General features: G+C 45.2%; 1 protein-coding gene and 1 long non-coding RNA gene across 7 annotated transcripts in view; both read right to left on the bottom strand.

Annotated features, from left to right (window-relative positions):
* Window positions 1-14,837, bottom strand: part of syne1a (spectrin repeat containing, nuclear envelope 1a) — a 329,974-nt gene that overhangs the window by 196,450 nt on the left and 118,687 nt on the right. The gene's annotated exons all lie outside the window — the stretch shown is intronic.
* Window positions 2,881-10,262, bottom strand: LOC141379243 (uncharacterized). Its single transcript, XR_012395721.1, has 3 exons — window positions 10,049-10,262; window positions 4,968-5,107; window positions 2,881-4,611 (listed from the first exon to the last, which is right to left on the bottom strand). It is a non-coding gene; the product is annotated as an uncharacterized lncRNA (long non-coding RNA).

Raw genomic sequence — 14,837 nt, 5'->3', positions numbered from 1 at the left:
AACCACCTAGCAACCACTTAGGACACCTTAGCAACCGCCTTGCAACACCTTAGCGACCACTCAGAACACCCTAGCAACCATTCAGAACACCCTAGCAACCAAAACAAATACATTGTACCCCATCGATTTGCCACGCAAACCCCATTCACATTTCCTTTAGGAAATGTACAATTCTAGTTAATGGGGTTTGCCATAGGCAAAGTCCATTCTTACTATTGTGGTTTATTATTCTGTCTTCTTCTTCTTCTTCTTCTTCTTCTTCCGTACACTTTTTCGGCGCGTAACTAGTCCCGCAGCTTTTGTCCCAGACCCTTGAAAGTGGGCTCAAATCGTGCGGCTTTATCGGGAATGGTGTGCTATGACTTTTGTAAGGGGTGGGTGGTTTTGGGGCCCCGCAGGGGCCCCAAAACCACCCCCCAAAACGCATTGACTTAACATTACGCCCAACTTTGACAGGTTATAGCGCTAAGTGTGAAATTCATAGAAATATGGGATTCACATCATCTGTAGGGGGTTGCAGCCTAAGTGAGAACATACCCCGCAAGGGGGTATAAGTTGCACCCCTGGGGCTCTAGGACGTCCCAAAGTGCTCCCATTGACTTACATTGGCCCATTGACTCCCATTCATTTTCTAGACACTCGTAGATACTATTCCCGGAAATCGCCGTAGCGCCAACAGTGAATATCGTAGAGACATGGGATTCGCAACATCTCGAGAGGGTTATAGGAGGCTTCAAACCACACCCCGAAAGGCGGTAAATGTTGTACCCCTGGGGAGCTAGGACGTCCCAAAGTCTCCATTGACTTTACATGGAGCCGAACTTTGACGAATCACAGCGCCGAGTGTGAATTTCACAGAAATATGGGATTCACAACATCTGTAGGGGGTTGCAGCCTAAGTGAGAACATACCCTGAAAGGGGGTATAGGTTGTACCCCTGGGGTGCTAGGACGTCCCAAAAGGGTTCCCATTGACTTTACATTGCCCATTGACTCCCATTCATTACATTGACTCCCATTATAAATGTCATATGTCAATCAAAGTACATAGCACTGTCATACAGACTTGGGGGTTGGCTTATTTGACTAAGGCAACCAATCAGCATCTCATTATGATTTTGAAGCTCACAAGCCACGCCCCCCCAAACCACTTAAAGACCCTTAATAAGTGCCCCATTGACTTAACATGGGGTGGGATGTCCCATTGCAGATCCCATTGACTTCCATTATAAAGGTCACACATCTATAACATTACATAGGAGTGTCATAGAGACATGGGGGTGGGCTCATCTGACTCAGACAACCAATCAGCATCTCAATATGATAATGAAGCTCACAAGCCACGCCCCCAAACTGGTCCCATAGACTGCCATTATAACTGCCCTACATGCATATCTTTGCTTAGCAGTGTCCTATTGGCTTGGGGGATGGCTCATTTGACTCAGACAACCAATGAGCATCTCAATATGATAATGAATCTCACAAGCCACGCCCCCAAACTGGTCCCATAGACTGCCATTATAACTGCCCGACATGCATATCTTTGCTTAGCAGTGTCCTATTGACTTGGGGTTTGGCTCATTTGACTTGGACAGCCAACCACATTCAAGTTCACTTTGTAATCTCGCCCATAGCAACAAAACAGAGTACCCTAGCAACCATTCATCAACAGCTATATCTCAGCATCAGAACATCGTAGACACTTGGGGATTGGCTCGTTTGACTCATGCTAGCAAACGGAACTTCCTATATGCTACACATGCTAGCAGTGACTAGCTACATGCTAATATTGACTAGCCATGTACTGTAACTTGCTAGAAATGCTTACTAAGTATAAATATTTCATCAGGCAAGTATGTAAGGCTTGCCTAGTAACCACCCAGGGTACCCTAGCAACTGCCTAGCAACCACCCAAATTACCCTAGCAACCGCCTAGCAACCACCTAGCAACCGCCTAATAACGCCTTAGTAAGGGCCTAGCGACCACTCAGGACACCCTAGCAACCGCCTAGCAACGCCTTAGCAACCACTTAGAATACCCTAGCAACCACCTAGCAACACCTTAGCAACCACCTAGCAACCACTCAGAACACCCTAGCAACCGCCTAGGAACACCTTAGCAACCACCTAGCAACCACTCAGAATACCCTAGCAACCGCCTAGCAACAACTTAGCAACCACTCAGAACACCCTAGCAACCACCTAGCAACACCTTAGCAACCACCTAGCAACCACTTAGGACACCTTCGCAACCGCCTAGCAACACCTTAGCAACCACCTAGCAACCACTTAGGACATCTTAGCAACCGCCTAGCAACACCTTAGCAACCACCTAGCAACCACTTAGAACACCTTAGCAACCGCCTAGCAACACCTTAGCAACCAACTAGCAACCACTTAGGGCACCCTAGCACTGTTGCTAGCATGATGCTAGCAACTCGATTAGCATGTTGCTAGCATGATGCTTACACGATTAGCATCATGCTAGCTACATGATAATCATGTTAGCATGATGCTAGCAACTCGATTAGCATGTTGCTAGCATGATGCTAACACGATTAGCATCATGCTAGCTACATGCTAATCATGTTAGTATGATGCTAGCAACTCGATTAGCATGTTGCTAGCATGATGCTAACACTATTAGTATCATGCTAGCTACATGCTAATCATGTTAGCATGTTGATAGAACCTTGATTAGCATGTTGTTGCTTTTTGGCCAGTACGGTGATGCATTTCACCCCATCGATTTGCCACGCAAACCCCATTCACATTTCCTTTAGGAAATGTACAATTCTAGTTAATGGGGTTTGCCATAGGCAAAGTCCATTCTTACTATTGTGGTTTATTATTCTTCTTCCTTCTTCTTCTTCTTCTTCTTCCGTACACTTTTTCGGCGCGTAACTAGTCCCGCAGCTTTCGTCCCAGACCCTTGAAAGTGGGGTCAAATCGTGCGGCTTTATCGGGAATGGTGTGCTATGACTTTTATAAGGGGTGGGTGGTTTTGGGGCCCCGCAGGGGCCCCAAAACCACCCCCCAAAACGCATTGACTCAACATTACGCCCAACTTTGACGACTCACAGCGCCGCGTGTGAATTTCATAGAAATATGGGATTCACAGCATCTGTAGAGGGTTGCAGCCTAAGTGAGAACATACCTCGCAAGGGGGTAAAAGTTGCACCCCTGGGGCTCTAGGACATCCCAAAGTGCTCCCATTGACTTACATTGGCCCCATTGACTCCCATTCATTTTTCTAGAACAGCACTAACGCCCCCGCGAAATGGGACGACCTTTAAAGCGTTATAGCGCCAAGTGTGAAATTCGTAGAAATATGGGATTTGCAACATCTGTAGGGGGTTGCAGCCTGTATGAGAACATACCCCAAAAGGGGGTATAAGTTGTACCACTGGGGTGCTAGGACGTCCCAAAGGGGTCCCCATTGACTTTACATTGCCCATTGACTCCCATTCATTTCTTGACTCACATGTCAATCAGATTACATAGCACTGTCATACAGACTTGAGGGTAGGCTTATTTGACTGAGGCAACCAATCAGCATCTCAATATGATTTTGAAGCTCACAAGCCACGCCCCCCCAAACCACTTAAAGACCCCTAATAAGTGCCCCATTGACTTAACATGGGGTGGGATGTCCCATTGCAGATCCCATTGACTTCCATTATAAAGGTCACACATCTATAACATTACATAGGAGTGTCATAGAGACATGGGGGTGGGCTCATCTGACTCAGACAACCAATCAGCATCGCAATATGATAATGAAGCTCACAAGCCACGCCCCCAAACTGGTCCCATAGACTGCCATTATAACTGCCCTACATGCATATCTTTGCTTAGCAGTGTCCTATTGGCTTGGGGGATGGCTCATCTGACTCAGACAACCAATCAGCATCTCAATATGATAATGAATCTCACAAGCCACGCCCCCAAAGTGGTCCCATAGACTGCTATTATAACTGCTCTACATGCATATCTTTGCTTAGCAGTGTCCTATTGACTTGGGGGTTGGCTCATTTGACTTGGACAGCCAACCACATTCAAGTTCACTCTGTAACCTCGCCCATAGCAACAAAAGAGAGTACCCTAGCAACCGTTCATCAACAGCTATATCTCAGCATCGGAACATCGTAGAGACTTGGGGATTGGCTCATTTGACTCATGCTAGCAAACGGAACTTCCTATATGCTACACATGCTAGCAGTGACTAGCTACATGCTAATATTGACTAGCCATGTACTGTAACTTGCTAGAAATGCTTACTAAGTATAAATATTTCATCAGGCATGTATGTAAGGCTTGCCTAGTAACCACCCAGGGTAGCCTAGCAACTGCCTAGCAACCACCCAAATTACCCTAGCAACCGCCTAGCAACCACCTAGCAACCGCCTAGTAACGCCTTAGTAAGGGCCTAGCGACCACTCAGGACACCCTAGCAACCGCCTAGCAACGCCTTAGCAACCACTCAGAATACCCTAGCAACCACCTAGCAACACCTTAGCAACCACCTAGCAACCACTTAGGACACCTTAGCAACCGCCTAGCAACACCTTAGCAACCACCTAGCAACCACTCAGAACACCCTAGCAACCACCTAGCAACACCTTAGCAACCACCTAGCAACCACTCAGGATACCCTAGCAACCACCTAGCAACACCTTAGCAACCACCTAGCAACCACTCAGGACACCCTAGCAACCGCCTAGCAACCACTTAGAATACCCTAGCAACCACCTAGCAACACCTTAGCAACCACCTAGCAACCACTTAGGACACCCTAGCAACCGCCTAGCAACGCCTTAGCAACCACTTAGAATACCCTAGCAACCACCTAGCAACACCTTAGCAACCGCCTAACAACCACTCAGAACACCCTAGCAACCGCCTAGCAACACCTTAGCAACCACTTAGCAACCACTCAGAACACCCTAGCAACCGCCTAGCAACCACCTAGCAACCACTCAGAACACCCTAGCAACCACCTAGCAACACCTTAGCAACCACCTAGCAACCACTTAGGACACCTTAGCAACCGCCTAGCAACACCTTAGCAACCACCTAGCAACCACTTAGAACACCCTAGCAACCACCTAGCAACACCTTAGCAACCACCTAACCACTTAGAACACCCTTGCAACCGCCTAGCAACACCATAGCAACCACCTAGCAACCACTCAGAACACCCTAGCAGGCAAAAAAAATACATTGTACCCCATCGATTTGCCACGCAAACCCCATTCACATTTCCTTTAGGAAATGTACAATTCTAGTGTTACTATTACTGTTCACTTTTTCAAAAGTTCGGCGCGCAACTCCGGCCGCATTTTTTGCCCTAGAATGATGAGTGAGGTGTCAAATCGACCGGCCTGTTGAGGAGAGGTGTGCTATGATTTTTCAAAGAGGGTGGGGGTACACTGCCCCCACGAGGGGCAAGAAAGTAACCCCCAAAATCCCCATAGACTTAACATGGACACAAAATGGCTGACATTGATATCTAGATTAGAGAGTCGTAGAAGCTTGGGAGTGGGCTCATTTTACTCCGCCTATCAAGTCGGTATTAAGTAGTGACATAACAAATTTGTAGACACTCCCTATCAACCACTTTAGGCCCCCTAACAACCATATAACAACATAAACAAGCCATATTTTAGCACAGGAATATCGTAGAAAGACAGGGTTTGGGTTCTTTTGATGCAGGTTGATCAAATCTCTATTGTCTTCACCTATTACAAAGGCGTTGCCACACCCTAGCAACCATTTACATTACCCTAGCAACCACATAAACACATGAATTTAACCATTTCTCCACATTTACTGCTATTTTGCCCAGTTTAGTACCATTTTGTACCCCATCGATTTGCCACGCAAACCCCATTCACATTTCCTTTAGGAAATGTACAATTCTAGTATTATTATTATTCTTCTTCTGAGACTAAAAATTAAACTCTATCTCGTCCTAGGCCTTTCAAGCTATGAACATCAAACTCGGGTCAGACCTCCGAACTATTCTGACTCGAGTTGCTATATCTTTTCCGACTAATCCGACTTTCGGTTTTCCGAAAAACGTCCCGGGACCGTCGAAAAAATCCCATAGACGTAACATTGGATCAAACTTTGTGACCTCATAACTCCGCATCAGAATGTCACACAGACTTCTAACTGGGCTCATTTAACTCAGACTATCAAACTGCCAGTGACTGATCACCTTTAAACTTTCTGGCCACGCCCTAGCAACCACTTTTGGACCCTAGAAACCGTCCCATAGACTTCCATTGCAAAATACTCTCATTGACTTTACATGGGATCAAACTTTGTGAACCCATAACTCTGCATCAGACTGTCCTACAGACTAATGATTGAGCTCATTTAACTCAGTCTAGCCAGCAGCCAATCACTGATGGCCTTTTAACTTTCTAGCCACACCCTAACAACCAGATACTGCACCCTAGCAACTGTCCCATAGTCTGCCATTAAAGAGGTTTAGACTGATATTGTCATGCTGCAGTGTGATAGAGACATGGGGGTTGTTTTTAACTGTTCATACTGGCAAGAAGCTTTGATACATCATCAGTCTAAGCTGTCAATCAACTCCATAGCAACAAAACAGACTAACCTAGCAACGATATAACAGCAGCTATATCTCAGCATCAGAACATCGTAGAGAGGCGGGGGTTGGCTTGTTTGAATCAGGCTCGCACACCATCTATCTATCTATCTATCTATCTATCTATCTATCTATCTATCTATCTATCTATCTCTAACTATCTATCTATCTATCTATCTATCTATCTATCTATCTATCTATCTATCTATCTATCTATATCTATCTATCTATCTATCTATCTATCTATCTATCTATCTATCTATCTATCTATCTATCTATCTATCTATCTATCTATCTACCTCTATCTATCTATCTATCTATCTATCTACCTCTATCTATCTATCTATCTATCTATCTATCTATCTATCTACCTCTATCTATCTATCTATCTATTTATCTATTTATCTATCTCTAACTATCTATCTATCTATCTATCTATCTATCTATCTATCTATCTATCTATCTATCTATCTATCTATCTATCTATCTATCTATCTACCTCTATCTATCTATCCATCATGCTAACAACATGCTAATTCATGCTAGAATCATGCTAGTTACATGCTAATTCATGCTAGAATCATGCTAGTCACATGCTAATTCATGCTAGAATCATGCCAGTCACATGCTAATTCATACTAGAATCATGCTAACAACATGCTAATTCATGCTAGAATCATGCTAGTCACATGCTAATTCATGCTAGAATCATGCTAACAACATGCTAATTCATGTTAGAATCATGCTAGTAGCATGCTAATTCATGTTAGAATCATGCTAACAACATGCTAATTCATGCTAGAATCATGCTAGTAACATGCTAATTCATGCTAGAATCATGCTAACAACATGCTAATTCATGCTAGAATCATGCTAGTCACACGCTAATTCATGCTAGAATCATGCTAGTCAAATGCTAATTCATGCTAGAATCGTGCTAACAACATGCTAATTTATGCTAGAATCATGTCAGTAACATGCTAATTCATGCTAGAATCATGCTAGTAACATACTAATTCATGCTAGAATCATGCTAACAACATGATAATTCATGCTAGAATCATGCTAGTAACATGCTAATTTATGCTAGAATCATGCTAACACCCTGCTAATTCATGCTAGAATCGTGCTAATTCATGCTAAAATCATGCTAGTAACATGCTAATTCATGTTAAAATCATGCTAGGTACATGCTAATTCATGCTAGTAACATGCTATATCATGCTAGAATCATGCTAGTAACATGCTAATTCATACTAGAATCATGCTAGTAACATGCTAATTCATGCTAGAATTATGCTAACAACATGCTAAATCATGCTAGAATCATGCTAACAACATGCTAAATCATGCTAGAATCATGCTAACAACATGCTAATTCATGCTAGAATCATGCTAACAACCTGCTAATTCATGCTAGAATCATGCTAACATTATGCTAATTCATGCTAGAATCATGCTAACAACATCTATCTATCTATCTATCTATCTATCTATCTATCTATCTATCTATCTATCTATCTATCTATCTATCTATCTATCTATCTATCTATCTATCTATCTATCTTTTCATACTTTTTAAAACTGTTTAAATAAACTATTACCGTCAGGCTTTCACAAGCCAGCCTCAAAGTTTGTTCTCAAACTTTAAGAATCTAGTTATAATTATTATTCTTAATTCCGCCCAAAGTTTGGCGCGTAACTAGTCCCGCAGCTTTCGTCCCAGACCCTTGAAAGTGGGGTCAAATCGTGCGGTCTTATCGGGAATGGTGTGCTATGACTTTTATAAGGGGTGGGGGGTTTTTTGGCCCCGCAGGGGCCAAAAAACCCGCCCAAAAATCCCATAGACTTAACATTGAGCCGAACTTTGACGACTCACAGCGCCGCGTGTGAATTTCGTAGAAATATGGGATTCACAGCATCTGTAGAGGGTTGCAGCCTAAGTGAGAACATACCTCGCAAGGGGGTAAAAGTTGCACCCCTGGGGCTCTAGGACGTCCCAAAGTGCTCCCATTGACTTACATTGGCCCCATTGACTCCCATTCATTTTTCTAGAAGAGCACTAAACGCGCCGCGAAATGGGACGACTTTTAAAGCGTTATAGCGCCAAGTGTGAAATTCGTAGAAATATGGGATTCGCAACATCTGTAGGGGGTTGCAGCCTGTATGAGAACATACCCCAAAAAGGGGTATAAGTTGTACCCCTGGGGTGCTAGGACGTCCCAAAGGGGTCCCCATTGACTTTACATGGCCCATTGACTCCCATTCATTTCTTGACTCACATGTCAATCACAGTACATAGCAGTGTCATACAGACTTGGGGGTTGGCTTACTTGACTGAGGCAACCAATCAGCATCTCAATATGATTTTGAAGCTCACAAGCCACGCCCCCCCAAACCACTTAAAGACCCCTAATAAGTGCCCCATTGACTTAACATGGGGTGGGATGTCCCATTGCAGATCCCATTGACTTCCATTATAAAGGTCACACATCTATAACATTACATAGGACTGTCATAGAGACATGGGGGTGGGCTCATCTGACTCAGACAACCAATCAGCATCTCAATATGATAATGAAGCTCACAAGCCACGCCCCCAAACTGGTCCCATAGACTTCCATTATAACTGGCCTACATGCATATCTTTGCTTAGCAGTGTCCTATTGGCTTGGGGGATGGCTCATCTGACTCAGACAACCAATGAGCATCTCAATATGATAATGAATCTCACAAGCCACGCCCCCAAACTGATCCCATAGACTGCCATTATAACTGCCCTACATGCATATCTTTGCTTAGCAGTGTCCTATTGACTTGGGGGATGGCTCATCTGACTCAGACAACCAATGAGCATCTCAATATGATAATGAATCCCACAAGCCACGCCCCCAAATTGATCCCATAGACTGCCATTATAACTGGCCTACATGTATATCTTTGCTTGGCACTGTCCTATTGACTTGGGGGTTGGCTCATTTGACTTGGACAGCCAACCACATTCAAGTTCACTCTGTAACCTCGCCCATAGCAACAAAAGAGAGTACCCTAGCAACCATTCATCAACAACTATATCTCAGCATCGGAACATCGTAGAGACTTGGGGATTGGCTCGTTTGACTCATGCTAGCAAACGGAACTTCCTGTATGCTACACATGCTAGCAGTGACTAGCTACATGCTAATATTGACTAGCCAAGTACTGTAACTTGCTAGAAATGCTTACTAAGTATAATTATTTCATCAGGCATGTATATGAGGCTTGCCTAGTAACCACCCCGGGTACCCTAGCAACTGCCTAGCAACCACTCAAATTACCCTAGCAACCACCTAGCAACCACCTAGCAACCGCCTAGTAGCGCCTTAGTAAGGGCCTAGCGACCACTCAGGACACCCTAGCAACCGCCTAGCAACGCCTTAGCAACCACTTAGAATACCCTAGCAACCACCTAGCAACGCCTTAGCAACGACCTAGCAACCACTCAGGACACCCTAGCAACCGCCTAGCAACACCTTAGCAACCACCTAGCAACCACTTAGGACACCCTAGCAACCGCCTAGCAACGCCTTAGCAACCACTTAGAATACCCTAGCAACCACCTAGCAACACCTTAGCAACCGCCTAGCAACCACTCAGAACACCCTAGCAACCGCCTAGCAACACCTTAGCAACCACTTAGCAACCACTCAGAACACCCTAGCAACCACCTAGCAACACCTTAGCAACCACCTAGCAACCACTTAGGACACCCTAGCAACCGCCTAGCAACACCTTAGCAACCACTTAGCAACCACTCAGAACACCCTAGCAACCGCCTAGCAACACCTTAGCAACCACCTAGCAACCACTTAGGACACCTTAGCAACCGCCTAGCAACACCTTAGCAACCACCTAGCAACCACTCAGAACACCCTAGCAACCGCCTAGCAACCACCTAGCAACCACTCAGAACACCCTAGCAACCGCCTAGCAACACCTTAGCAACCACCTTAGCAACCACCTAGCAACCACTTAGGACACCCTAGCAACCGCCTAGCAACACCTTAGCAACCACTTAGCAACCACTCAGAACACCCTAGCAACCACCTAGCAACCACTCAGGACACCCTAGCAACCGCCTAGCAACATCTTAGCAACCACCATTTCTTACCTTTCCAGTGCTATTGCCCAGTTTAGTACCATTTTGTACCCCATCGATTTGCCACGCAAACCCCATTCACATTTCCTTTAGGAAATGTACAATTCTAGTTAATGGGGTTTGCCATAGGCAAAGTCCATTCTTACAATTGTGCTGGTTTATTAATGGGGTTTGCCATAGGCAAAGTCCATTCTTACTATTGTGGTTTATTATTCTGTCTTCTTCTTCTTCTTCTTCTTCTTCTTCCGTACACTTTTTCGGCGCGTAACTAGTCCCGCAGCTTTTGTCCCAGACCCTTGAAAGTGGGCTCAAATCGTGCGGCTTTATCGGGAATGGTGTGCTATGACTTTTGTAAGGGGTGGGTGGTTTTGGGGCCCCGCAGGGGCCCCAAAACCACCCCCCAAAACGCATTGACTTAACATTACGCCCAACTTTGACAGGTTATAGCGCTAAGTGTGAAATTCATAGAAATATGGGATTCACATCATCTGTAGGGGGTTGCAGCCTAAGTGAGAACATACCCCGCAAGGGGGTATAAGTTGCACCCCTGGGGCTCTAGGACGTCCCAAAGTGCTCCCATTGACTTACATTGGCCCATTGACTCCCATTCATTTTCTAGACACTCGTAGATACTATTCCCGGAAATCGCCGTAGCGCCAACAGTGAATATCGTAGAGACATGGGATTCGCAACATCTCGAGAGGGTTATAGGAGGCTTCAAACCACACCCCGAAAGGCGGTAAATGTTGTACCCCTGGGGAGCTAGGACGTCCCAAAGTCTCCATTGACTTTACATGGAGCCGAACTTTGACGAATCACAGCGCCGAGTGTGAATTTCACAGAAATATGGGATTCACAACATCTGTAGGGGGTTGCAGCCTAAGTGAGAACATACCCTGAAAGGGGGTATAGGTTGTACCCCTGGGGTGCTAGGACGTCCCAAAAGGGTTCCCATTGACTTTACATTGCCCATTGACTCCCATTCATTACATTGACTCCCATTATAAATGTCATATGTCAATCAAAGTACATAGCACTGTCATACAGACTTGGGGGTTGGCTTATTTGACTAAGGCAACCAATCAGCATCTCATTATGATTTTGAAGCTCACAAGCCACGCCCCCCCAAACCACTTAAAGACCCTTAATAAGTGCCCCATTGACTTAACATGGGGTGGGATGTCCCATTGCAGATCCCATTGACTTCCATTATAAAGGTCACACATCTATAACATTACATAGGAGTGTCATAGAGACATGGGGGTGGGCTCATCTGACTCAGACAACCAATCAGCATCTCAATATGATAATGAAGCTCACAAGCCACGCCCCCAAACTGGTCCCATAGACTGCCATTATAACTGCCCTACATGCATATCTTTGCTTAGCAGTGTCCTATTGGCTTGGGGGATGGCTCATTTGACTCAGACAACCAATGAGCATCTCAATATGATAATGAATCTCACAAGCCACGCCCCCAAACTGGTCCCATAGACTGCCATTATAACTGCCCGACATGCATATCTTTGCTTAGCAGTGTCCTATTGACTTGGGGTTTGGCTCATTTGACTTGGACAGCCAACCACATTCAAGTTCACTTTGTAATCTCGCCCATAGCAACAAAACAGAGTACCCTAGCAACCATTCATCAACAGCTATATCTCAGCATCAGAACATCGTAGACACTTGGGGATTGGCTCGTTTGACTCATGCTAGCAAACGGAACTTCCTATATGCTACACATGCTAGCAGTGACTAGCTACATGCTAATATTGACTAGCCATGTACTGTAACTTGCTAGAAATGCTTACTAAGTATAAATATTTCATCAGGCAAGTATGTAAGGCTTGCCTAGTAACCACCCAGGGTACCCTAGCAACTGCCTAGCAACCACCCAAATTACCCTAGCAACCGCCTAGCAACCACCTAGCAACCGCCTAATAACGCCTTAGTAAGGGCCTAGCGACCACTCAGGACACCCTAGCAACCGCCTAGCAACGCCTTAGCAACCACTTAGAATACCCTAGCAACCACCTAGCAACACCTTAGCAACCACCTAGCAACCACTCAGAACACCCTAGCAACCGCCTAGGAACACCTTAGCAACCACCTAGCAACCACTCAGAATACCCTAGCAACCGCCTAGCAACAACTTAGCAACCACTCAGAACACCCTAGCAACCACCTAGCAACACCTTAGCAACCACCTAGCAACCACTTAGGACACCTTCGCAACCGCCTAGCAACACCTTAGCAACCACCTAGCAACCACTTAGGACATCTTAGCAACCGCCTAGCAACACCTTAGCAACCACCTAGCAACCACTTAGAACACCTTAGCAACCGCCTAGCAACACCTTAGCAACCAACTAGCAACCACTTAGGGCACCCTAGCACTGTTGCTAGCATGATGCTAGCAACTCGATTAGCATGTTGCTAGCATGATGCTTACACGATTAGCATCATGCTAGCTACATGATAATCATGTTAGCATGATGCTAGCAACTCGATTAGCATGTTGCTAGCATGATGCTAACACGATTAGCATCATGCTAGCTACATGCTAATCATGTTAGTATGATGCTAGCAACTCGATTAGCATGTTGCTAGCATGATGCTAACACTATTAGTATCATGCTAGCTACATGCTAATCATGTTAGCATGTTGATAGAACCTTGATTAGCATGTTGTTGCTTTTTGGCCAGTACGGTGATGCATTTCACCCCATCGATTTGCCACGCAAACCCCATTCACATTTCCTTTAGGAAATGTACAATTCTAGTTAATGGGGTTTGCCATAGGCAAAGTCCATTCTTACTATTGTGGTTTATTATTCTTCTTCCTTCTTCTTCTTCTTCTTCTTCCGTACACTTTTTCGGCGCGTAACTAGTCCCGCAGCTTTCGTCCCAGACCCTTGAAAGTGGGGTCAAATCGTGCGGCTTTATCGGGAATGGTGTGCTATGACTTTTATAAGGGGTGGGTGGTTTTGGGGCCCCGCAGGGGCCCCAAAACCACCCCCCAAAACGCATTGACTCAACATTACGCCCAACTTTGACGACTCACAGCGCCGCGTGTGAATTTCATAGAAATATGGGATTCACAGCATCTGTAGAGGGTTGCAGCCTAAGTGAGAACATACCTCGCAAGGGGGTAAAAGTTGCACCCCTGGGGCTCTAGGACATCCCAAAGTGCTCCCATTGACTTACATTGGCCCCATTGACTCCCATTCATTTTTCTAGAACAGCACTAACGCCCCCGCGAAATGGGACGACCTTTAAAGCGTTATAGCGCCAAGTGTGAAATTCGTAGAAATATGGGATTTGCAACATCTGTAGGGGGTTGCAGCCTGTATGAGAACATACCCCAAAAGGGGGTATAAGTTGTACCACTGGGGTGCTAGGACGTCCCAAAGGGGTCCCCATTGACTTTACATTGCCCATTGACTCCCATTCATTTCTTGACTCACATGTCAATCAGATTACATAGCACTGTCATACAGACTTGAGGGTAGGCTTATTTGACTGAGGCAACCAATCAGCATCTCAATATGATTTTGAAGCTCACAAGCCACGCCCCCCCAAACCACTTAAAGACCCCTAATAAGTGCCCCATTGACTTAACATGGGGTGGGATGTCCCATTGCAGATCCCATTGACTTCCATTATAAAGGTCACACATCTATAACATTACATAGGAGTGTCATAGAGACATGGGGGTGGGCTCATCTGACTCAGACAACCAATCAGCATCGCAATATGATAATGAAGCTCACAAGCCACGCCCCCAAACTGGTCCCATAGACTGCCATTATAACTGCCCTACATGCATATCTTTGCTTAGCAGTGTCCTATTGGCTTGGGGGATGGCTCATCTGACTCAGACAACCAATCAGCATCTCAATATGATAATGAATCTCACAAGCCACGCCCCCAAAGTGGTCCCATAGACTGCTATTATAACTGCTCTACATGCATATCTTTGCTTAGCAGTGTCCTATTGACTTGGGGGTTGGCTCATTTGACTTGGACAGCCAACCACATTCAAGTTCACTCTGTAACCTCGCCCATAGCAACAAAA

Source organism: Danio rerio, chromosome 20 (genome assembly GCF_049306965.1).
Source record: "Danio rerio strain Tuebingen ecotype United States chromosome 20, GRCz12tu, whole genome shotgun sequence".
NCBI classification, from domain to species: Eukaryota; Metazoa; Chordata; class Actinopteri; order Cypriniformes; family Danionidae; genus Danio; species Danio rerio.
Note: the sequence above shows the minus strand (reverse complement) of the source record. Positions and strands in the feature narration are given on the sequence as shown.